The sequence below is a fragment of the Rousettus aegyptiacus genome, unplaced genomic scaffold (assembly GCF_014176215.1).
Source record: "Rousettus aegyptiacus isolate mRouAeg1 unplaced genomic scaffold, mRouAeg1.p scaffold_m13_p_13, whole genome shotgun sequence".
Classification (NCBI taxonomy): domain Eukaryota; kingdom Metazoa; phylum Chordata; class Mammalia; order Chiroptera; family Pteropodidae; genus Rousettus; species Rousettus aegyptiacus.
The window spans coordinates 66,084,791-66,095,699 of record NW_023416288.1 but is presented as its reverse complement, the minus strand read 5'-3'; positions in this window follow the sequence as shown (position 1 = coordinate 66,095,699).

The window sequence follows — 10,909 nt, the reverse complement described above, 5'->3', positions numbered from 1 at the left end:
GCTGATGAAATCCAAGAATTTCATATAATAGCTGATGAAATCCAAGGTACATTAGAGATTTTCCATAGTCACTTGAAATTGCGTGTAGTGTAAATAAGCATTTTGTTTTTGTATATCTCTGTCTACATAGTATCTTGAAATCTTAAAATACTGAAAATGGAACCTTATTTTCTAAACACTTTTTAGTAAAATGGCTAAAAATCCTTTAAGACTTGGTATTGCCTGATATTAAGCTTATATCAATACAACTGTTTTTAAAAATTACTTATTAAATAATCAAACTTGGTGACTTTTTTGTACTGGTATTTATAAGTAAGTCAGATAAATGTTTGGAATTAAAAAATTGGTTCCAACTATGTTACAAACTACCTCTATGGCCTTGCAACTGAATGTTTAATGCTTCCCAAATACCATTTAACTTAATGCCAGAGACAGTCCCTGACAATTCATTTTACCAAAATTACTGCTGATGTGTTATAGCCTATGAGTGTTTTCTTATAGTGGAGAAAAGATATTTCATATCTTTTGAATTGTAGCTATTTATCTTTATTTGATTTGATATTTTTTTCATCCTCAAGTGTTACCTCTTTTCATGTCTTTAAACTTCATAAACTTCAAAATACCATACGGTCTTTCAATTAAAATGAATTAGTATCACTCTTATTTGGAAAATCTTACAATTGTTGAAAGAATTATAGTATTATGGGGTGTTGTAAAATGGGGATAATAATTAGCAGTGATTCTTAGCAGTTGGTAATTTTGTGTAATGTTAGATAGCACTCCTCTAATGCACATCTATCCTTTGCAGGTGTATCTAGTCCAACTCAACAAGCCCCTTCAATAAATTTGTTATTGAATTTCTCTCAAGAGTATTTATGATTGAGAATGTTAGACACCTTATTGGACATTAGAAGATTGTAAAGGATCATCTTCACTTCCAGACTTTGACAATCTTAATAAAATCTAAATACATTGAAGAAGCACAATGTCTTAGAGCTAGCTCTTCTCTCCTGTAATTCTAGTGATAAAGAAATTAAGGACAGTCCTAAGTCATTTCAGTTATCATTTATCTTGTTTGGAGGAGCATCTCAAGCTCTCAAGAAATTAAAAAAAAAAAATTCTTCCTGCTACCATTTCCTTTGATATCCTGTACTATTTTTCTACAGAAATCTTCAAAAATCCCAAAATTGCTGAAGTGGAACAGACACACAGTAATGCCATGTCAAAATTTATTTATGACCTGCCAGTTAGGATGGAAAAAAAAAACGGAGGATTTTAAAAACAGTACTTACTTGCCAAGAATTCCATGGTCAGGTGGTACACCTCACTTGTCAAGCTAGAACTGGAGACAGTACAATCTATATCTGTGATTATTTGCTTGGGTACACTATCCATTTTCCAAGATTCTACATTAATCATTTTATTTCTACTTGCGAGCCATGACATTCCAACTTCAGGATAGAAAACTTTTTACTTTTCTTGTGTATTTCATGATTTGCACAGATTTCATTGATTTTAATAGACTTTATTTTCAATGTAACAAGCCATTCTCTTTTGACTGTCATGTTGTAAAAGTCTGTGGGATTATTTGGTTATTTAGAATTTGGAATAAATTTGTCCATAAGGACAATGCTACAAATATACATAAAATTTTTGTGGCTAATGGACAAATTGTATTCCTTTCATGATGTACCAAAATTGTGATCCTAGAAGTAACTTTTTTTTTTGTGCTAATCATCATTTATAATTTCACTTCCATTGGTATAGGCCCTTCCCAGGCATCTATCCAACCATCTATATTCATTTAAAAAATATTGTACTAGTGTATAATAAGTGCCAAATAGTAGAGATTTAATAGTATTAGAAGCACTATTTCTGTTCCTCAAAAGCATATACTCTAGCACAGGTAACACAAAGTACTAGCCAAAAACAATAGTGTTGTAACTTTTCCGTCCTCTTCATTGTAGTGTGATGCACGCATTGGTCGAGGAGTAGGCAGAAAGCAGAGAGCTCAGTGTAGAGGCTCTTACAAGAATTCAGGAGAGATACAGTGTTGATAGAGGAGACAGAAATCAATGAAAATGGATTCAAGAGATATTAAGGAAGAAAAGGACTCCAAGATGACACCTAAAACATTGGCTCGGTCATCTGTTAAACAGTGAATTGGAGAGAATTTATATTCCAGACACATTTTGATAAGAGAAATTATCTTTTTACAAGGGTAAGTAACTGAGGCCAGGACAACCATTTTTCTGGTCAGGGTGATCATTTTAAGTGAACTCCTCACCATTACCAACTTTTTCCTAAAGATTTACTAATCCTTTGATTACTAGTTCTGTTCATTTACATAGCCTAGATTAAAATGATGGTGAGGTTTATTTCTGATAGAGCTCAGAGTTATCATTAGGTTAAGACCACTGCATTAGTTTTAACGTGTTATCTTTTCTCTAACATAAGATAAAACAAGCATTTATCACACTCCGTCTGGCCACAGTGTTTAAAATTGTTCATAGTTATTAACTGCACAAACAATAAAGTGACTCAGCTCAGCCAATAAAGCGATAAATAGCTTCCCCCTCCACCCCTTTGGAATACCAAATATATCAAGAATTTATGCAATGAAAGAACTTGATACTTAAGAAGAATTTTACTGTCATGTATTTTCATGCATTGTTTCCTCATAATTTATTGCAAGTGGCTAAGCTGAACATGTGACATTTTATATTAAATTATAATAACCTATTTACTTAATAAGTTTTCAAATAAATGATTCACAACTCTCTTTGGGTGCAAACTTCTGTTTATCTTTTCAGAATTTCTGGCAGGCGAGTGTAACGGGAAAAATACTTATCCATTTTATTATGCTCGTGTATATGTAAATTCAACAGCAAATTTTCATATAATACTAGATTCTAATTTTTTCCCCTTTTTTCCTTTTGCTTTGTTTTCACATTAGATTGGATGCATACTTTTAGTGAACATTACCCAGACCCCTTTCCTGTAAAGCTGATTTTTGGTGCAAATTCCATAGCTTTAGCTTGTTTACTATTTCAGATACCACAATCATTTCATTTCAGATATTGTTCTTTTGGCAATATGCTTCTATCCTTATCTTTTAGAGTCTGAATGGCACTCAGTCCCTTGCAGATTTGACACATAACTTGCTCAAACATACAATTCCTTCACCTCCCAGTACGTTTCACCTCTCCAGCTGTTGCTCCAATTTTTGGAGCTCTTTAGAATATATTTCTTTTGTTCTGGTTTTTACTTTTTTCTTTTGGTTAAGTACTTTGTCAGCCAGAAAATAATCTACTGAATTAGTTTAATGCAGTAATTTGATACAGTATGGTGTGTTTCTAATGGTTATCATTTTATTAATGTTGCTCCCTCATTGCCTTATTTATCATTCATATTTCCTTGGCAAGTCTCTAAAAGAAAACCACTTTTCTTGCATTTATTATCACTTTTTTCAACCACTGTCAATTTAAACTAGTGCTTAAGACTCTCAGAAAGAAACTTATCTTTTGTTAATAATAGTAAAAACATAACGAACAACTTTTAAAATTTTTTTGAGAAAAAACAAAAGTTTTGAAGAAAAAATTGTTCGTTTTCTCTTTTTTAAAGGAAAAATGTAATTCGAATGGTGAAATTTTATGTAGGGAGTCCATTAAAAGCACTTATAGTTATTGCTTCCAACAGCAACATATTTCAACTGTCTGAGATTGCTGAGTTAGAAGGAGGAATGATTTAAATATGGTTAGGAATTTACTATGGTTGGGCCATCAATGTTAACACAAGCATTTCCCTGATCCCCAGATAATCAAGGCTGTCTATTTTGATCTCATATAATACAGTAAAGAAAAAAGTTTAATTAAGGACTTAATTTATGTGTGGTTACGTTTGTCAGTCCATGTTTACCGTATCTCAGATCAAAGATATCATGTTGCTGTTGCTACAGTTAACTTGATTAGTGAGTCCATCGTGGTCATGAGATCAAGGAGCACAATTTTTTTTTTTTATGATCAGCTTCCATGGATAATTTCAATTGCCACTACCTAAAAGTAGTGAGAAGCCCATTTTATACTAAAAGGTTGCTTTCATCTTCATAAAGGAAAGCAAATGACAATATAATTATAGAAATCATCCAGTAATACTATTTTATGCATCTAGAATGGTACTGAAACCATAATGATGACAGGAAGATAGCACTGAACCTAGAATAACAGGTTTTGAGTTTGAGTCTCTGCTTCACCATGTACTAACCATACGACCTGAGACAATATAACTTTTGGAATCATTGTTTTTCATCAATAAAGAAGAATAATTGCTCTTTCTGCCAGAAAGGATTTTTTAAAATATCATCTAAACTAATGTATATGAAAAGTCTATACACTTTTTCATTAATATTATATTTATTCTAACAACCCCTTCTCCATGGTCCTCAGTCAGGTTTTTCCTATAATGTTTATTTAATCCAATTAGAGCACCACTCCTGTTTCCCCTAGTCTCTTTAAAACTGGGGAACCATTATTCACCCACACTCATAAGGCAGATACAATCAGAGAATTGCCTTGACATCTTCTTGTACTTACAAACTGTATGGCTTTCTCAGAATTAATATTTTCTGTTTTAAAATGGGCATTGTTCTTCCAACCATCCCGTTCCCATCTTGCCCCTTCCATAAACTAAATATCTCAGACTGAAAAATATAGTGGAATTCTGAAACTGGGTTTAGACATGAATATTTCTTTTTAATTTTCTAAACATGACATGCCCAATATATTTTTTTAAAGAGCAGCTATTTCTGATGAATTTGAACCTTGTAATGAATCAAAGTCTCTGTTGGAGAAAATGGTCTGTCTCAGGAATGGGAGCTTGGTGTTGACCAGATAAGATTTCCTTCAGGGAAAATGGCAGGTGTTCTAAACTGTGGTCTAGTTTTTAACTTTTCTCTTTATTTTGTATCCTTCTTGCATTTTCTTATTGCCTATCTTTAGTGATTTTTTTTTTAAAGCTCATCAGCATATGTCCACATAGGGAAAAATTAAAATTTAGTGATGTTTGTATGATACATAGCAGCAGTGGTTATATTAAATTATTTAGGAATTGCTTTAGCATGAGAACTAACCAATTAGATAGGACACTGGCACCAAGTTCATGTACACAGGAGTATTACAACTGAATGTCAGCCATGCTTACCAGTAGCCTTAATAAAAGTTTGTCAGTAGAAGGAGTTGTAATAAATACACATAATTATAAAAAACAGTTGCAGCGTTCACCTATTTATTACAGGGAAAAGTCACTTAAAAACTGTTGCTGGCCTTACTTCAAATTATGTGAAAGGAATTCTCAAAAATGTATGCTTTAGACTAGGTTTTCACATATTTTCAAACAAGATTTTCCAATAGGTAAAACAGATTAAGGCACAGCTGCTTTAGTTAATGGAGAAGGAGAGACCTCTGGTAACTTCTCCATAGGACCCTGAGATGCCTCCACACCAATGTCGTACAGCCGTTTGAAAGCCTCAAAGAGCAGATATTTCTGGCTCCTAAAAGCCAAATCTGTGTTAATTTCCATCAGTAGAAAAGATAAACAACATTTGAAATAAGTTTTTTTTTTTTTTTTTTTTTTATACCTGGAGCAGAAGTTTTAGTATATAAATGCATTAACTTAAGTGGCCTTCTGGTACAATTCTTCACAGTCCAAGAATTATGAAATTTTAATGTGCTACAATTTGCTAAATAGATATTGGACAGAAGATACAAAGGTAAAGAAACATAAGCCCTGCATTTAAGGAAATTCATTGTTCTCGTAGATTAAAGGAAACCAATAACAGTAATCAAGGTGTAATACCCGCCTTGATTCCTTATTTGACTTTCTGCAATTTTTGTTGTTCTCTGTCACTATAATATGCATTTTATTTTCCATGAGTTAGTTATGCCAAAGAAAATTCTACAAAAGACTCTATAACTCTAGAAGAAAACGCAGTCTTTCTGAAGGTGCCTATTCTCTCACGAGCCTCTCTTCCAGCTGGTACACCTTGAGGTTCCTACACCTGAATTTTTATGACATATTCACAAAGAGGGAGTCCGTTCATAAAGATGGGAGAGGAAATAAGAGATTCTGGGATGTTATCCGCAGATGTCAGCTCTTAAGAACCTTCCTGAAATTTTTATGCTTTATGTTAAATTTATACTTGTACTGAAAAATAAAGTTTCTGTCCGTTTTTATTGGCAGGATAGAATATTTTTTTAAAAGCAGCAGTTTTATGATTTTGTTAAATTCTACCTTACAGATGCTTATCTTTAGAGACACTGTAGCAAGGCTGGGGTGTGAAATCCATTTTTTCTTTCCTTTGGTGTCAGTCTATATTGATCTGGTAACTGGCTCACTGGCGTGCAACTGGTCACATTCTCCACACAATTTAACCATGGCTTTTATTGTTTGTTTTCTTAGTGTATTAATATGGGTTTGGTGTCAGATCATTGAAGGAACAGAGTTTTTGCATTTGTTCATAGGTAATGGAGTGAGGTGGACCTACACATGGCAAATACTAAGATAAGACAGAATGATAAATCTCTCTGTCACTGGCCCATCTTTTACAGAAGAGGTGTTAACCTCTAATTCCCCCATGCTATGGACTATTTGCACGTATTAAATGGTCCTTATCATTTCCTATAATTAGGGTGTTCCCACACAGTTGAGGAGATTTTTAAAGTAACATATGGCTCATTAATGTCTTATTTGTAAGTTCCAAGAATTTAAAGACGTGAGTATAAATTGAATTCACCTCATTTTTATTCTGCTTTGTAAGTTCAAGCTCTTACATGTCTTTTTTTTTTTTCTCAGAATATATGTCTGTACTATATACAAGCAGGAACTAAATTGGATAAGTGTCCAAATTTATATCTGAATGTGATGATTCCAGGGAGATAGTAATCCTACAACATTATTTAAAGAAATAGAATAACCTCCCCTAAATATCAAACAAGAGCTATAAAATATAAGAATTGATACGTAATCTTGTTTTAGTCAAACGATCACAAATATTGGAAAGGTAATTTTATATATTTTAAATGAAAATAATTGGAAATAGATGAATATGAATGCTAAGAAAAACAAATTATACCTTGACTCATATGCTGAATGTACACAAGATTCATTTTTTTTCCATGCAGATACCATGCATTTTCCTATAAGTCTTCCTGAGTGTTAATGAATTGGACTGTGGACACTGGCTATAGACATTGGCCAGTGAGTAATAGGGTCTCTAGGTCACTGAGATCGCATACAGCAGAACTCCGATCAATTGTGCCACCAAGAAAAGAGAAAAACAAATGATTTCTGAGCATTCTTTGCAAGAGACATTTGGAAATGCTTTTGCATGACCCTCGCTACATACAGATACAGTAGTATCGACCAAAGTCATGTGTTTTATACAGTTGGCAAGTCATGCTATCATCGACTCCTATGTATATTCAAATTGCACATCTATATTTTTATATGCTTATATCTAATATAGTTACAATTATTCAGGTAGAATAATTGTATCTTATAAAATACAATAACAATGATAGAAGAATTGTTTAGTGACTCACTAAGAACTAATTCAAACAGAAAAGCCAAAACTTTAAAAATAAGAATTTATTTTATCACAGCACACAAAGTTTATCTTAAACATTTACAGGTTATTTTTTTTCTAAAAGTTTTCTTTGAATAGTATAATTTATATCTTCATGGAAAGGACAGTTTATTCCATTCAAGGGCATTACTTCACATGCAAAGAGCATGTTAGCTCTAGAATATGGTAAGATAGCAGCCTTTATAAAGAACACAGAGAACAAGGCTTTATAAATGATGCCCCTTTAGCTTTGAATATGCTTTTCATAACAAACGTCCTAGCTGTAACGTAAAAGAAATTTTTTTTAAAAGTAATACTATTTTTACATAGAGATTTGGCTTGAAGTCTTGCTTGCTTTCATTTTTGCAGAAAAAGTCTCTAAAAAGAAGTGAAAGTGGGACTCCGGGACCATGCTGACTTGCCTGGGAAGGCTTGGGAGCTATAGCCCTGACCTAGGCCTTGCAAGGGGCTTCCTCCCTCCTCCCTTTCTGCTTCCCAGGTTCAGTGATCTCACCAGCTGTCTTAGACTCTTCTTGAAACCAGTCATCTGTGCTCTGTCACTCTCCAGCAGCTGATCAGCTACATATGTCCAGCAGATACGCTACACAAAGGAAATCAAGGTCACCAGGAACGAGGATTCCACAATCAAACTTTTCTAACCCCTGCGTGAACGACACTTAGATATTCCTGAATTACTTACTTACTTTTTAAACTTCTCCATCGTTGACCTTCATCTCCTACTTTTTCACTCAGTTAATTTTTAAATTACTTTTTTAGTTCAACTTAGAATTCCACACGTGTCTCTCAATACAAGATTTCTTCCATTTTCACACTGTAGCTAAGAATTCTTCAAACATTGCTGATGTTGATGCATGTTCCTCTGGGTTCATCCTATCCTATTTTCCGTCAATCTTAGTAACCACATTTTTTTAGGGACTGTAAGGGCAGAATTCCAATTTTCATTCTAAGCACTTGGGCTACTTATAAACTATCACACACACACAAATGGCTCTCTCCTCTACTTTCTCTTTCTGCAGTTATTATTTTTTTTTTCTTTTCAGCATCCTCGAGTATCCCAGGCCTGAGGAAGCTGTAACTCAGTGCTTCAGGATCACACTATTTAGACCTCTTAAGTATGAGCTTCTATCTGCTTTCCACTTTCCCCCCTGCCTTCATGGCTCCAGCAGCTTCTCCTTGATGTAGACACTCTGGGCTGTGGGGCATTACCTAGTAAACAGAGTATAAATTATTATTGTGTATTTTCTTTTGTTTCAATATTATTAATCCCTCTTCCATCTTTGAATACAAGAGATGTGCTTGGGTTACCTTCTTCGTTCCTCATTGTGCAATTCAGGGATAATCCTTGGAAGATTTTCATGTAGTAGGTTCCCAATAAATATAGTTCATTTCCCAAATCATTAACCAATTGGACTTAATCTCTCTCCATGAATGTACGGTGTGAACCTAAGACATCGTTTAAGCTTTAGTCAAAATTATTGTATCTTTATAATTAATGTAATCTTTGACAGATATATTAGGGTAAATTAAAAGCTATAGCAAATAAACTCAAAATCCAGTGGCATAAAACAAATGTAAATTTGTTTGTTGTTCATGTAATAGTTTCCTGCAGGTGTTTGGCAGGAAGTCTTCTTTTTGGCAATTCAAGCAATGCATGGGCTCCTTAATTTTATTGTCTCCTTGCCTAGGACGCTGAAGTCCTCTGCTGAATGTCTGTATCCAGCAGGCAGATGGGGATAGAAATTGTACAATAGATTGTTAAGGGCCTGGGCATTTCCTTCTGCACTGAATTGGCTGAACAGTCACGTGGCACTGCATAGTTATAATATACTCTTTCAAAGATGATCTTGCAGTGCACTCGGGAAAAAATGGGAAATGGGTTTTAGTGATTCGTCACCTGTCCCTTTCACACAAAGCGATCACCATAGGTCAGAACCATGAGCTTCTTCCTGTGTTGCTGACAGCCCCTGGGACTCGGGGAGTCAAAAAGAAGCTTACTCTTCAAACATCAGAGCCATAAACATTAAGATTTAAAATTAAAGAGGATAGAAAGTGAAGATTGTTGGTTATTATTCTCACAGGTTGTAAGAAGAATTACGTGCGCTCCTTGTGATGAATACTCCCCAAATGGAGAAAGAGCACGGTGCATTTCATCTTCATCATCCAGTATGAAAAAAATGAACAAGAACAGATCACTCTGCCTTTCCACTAATTTTGCAGTGATCGGATTCAGAATAAGGTCATCATGGTTCCTTGTATCTTTGAGAACATCCCAATTCATTATTACAAATATACTAGAGTTCCCATCAGCATCAGAAGCTACCTCTAGAACCCAGATCCCAGGTTCCCAGAAAATGTTGCCTCATGTACAATATTAATAATTTGAAAACCATTCATTCGAAGTATCAATTTTTCATCAACATGCTTATAATTTCTCCCTTCATATTATTATCTATATAAACTCAGTGTTACTTTGTTTTTTTTTTTTGCTGTCTTGCATAATTCTCCTTTACACTCATTTTTTTTAGTAAAAAGAAAGTTTAATAGTAGCACATTATTAACTTTATTTACTTTTTAAAAGTATTTTTACCTACATTGTACTATTCGACCTTTTCCTAGAAAAGTTCTATGGTATTTGTTATTATTTTTAGCTTTTAGATGACAAAATTGAGGCTTAAGGAATTAAATAGATTTATCTAAAATCCCACAGTAGCTCAGAACACAGGTTTAGGAATCAGGACTCAAATTTATGTTTTCTAATTAGCCTTTCTGGCTTGAAATCGTATGCTTAAAGGATCTCATCTTAACAGGGTTATTAGATGCCACTCAACCTATCCAAAAAGCACTACTAATATAGAGAGACTATTGTGAATTCTCAGACAAAACAGATGTCAATCTCTTTGTTTAGATGATATTAAAGAGATTTACTCTTCTGCTCTCCAAAAAAAGAGAAAAAAAGCCAAAATATCTAATTATGGTAGCACAAAGCACAAGTGTTTGAAGAATACTGAAATATCTTAACTGAGAGAAGAGAAGTGAAAGTGGTGAATAAATATGAATTCTTCAATTAATAAAATAATTCTTCTGGCATATCGAAATTCCAATAAAATGCATACATATGAGTTAGTATGTTTTTCCAAATAGTAATCATTATAACTAGCTAGGAATAAAAATAATAGTTATCATTAATTAAACAGGTACTATATATTCATGGTCCATATTACTGTCTTTAATTTATATAAAACTAAACTAAGGCTGAAAGAGGTTTAT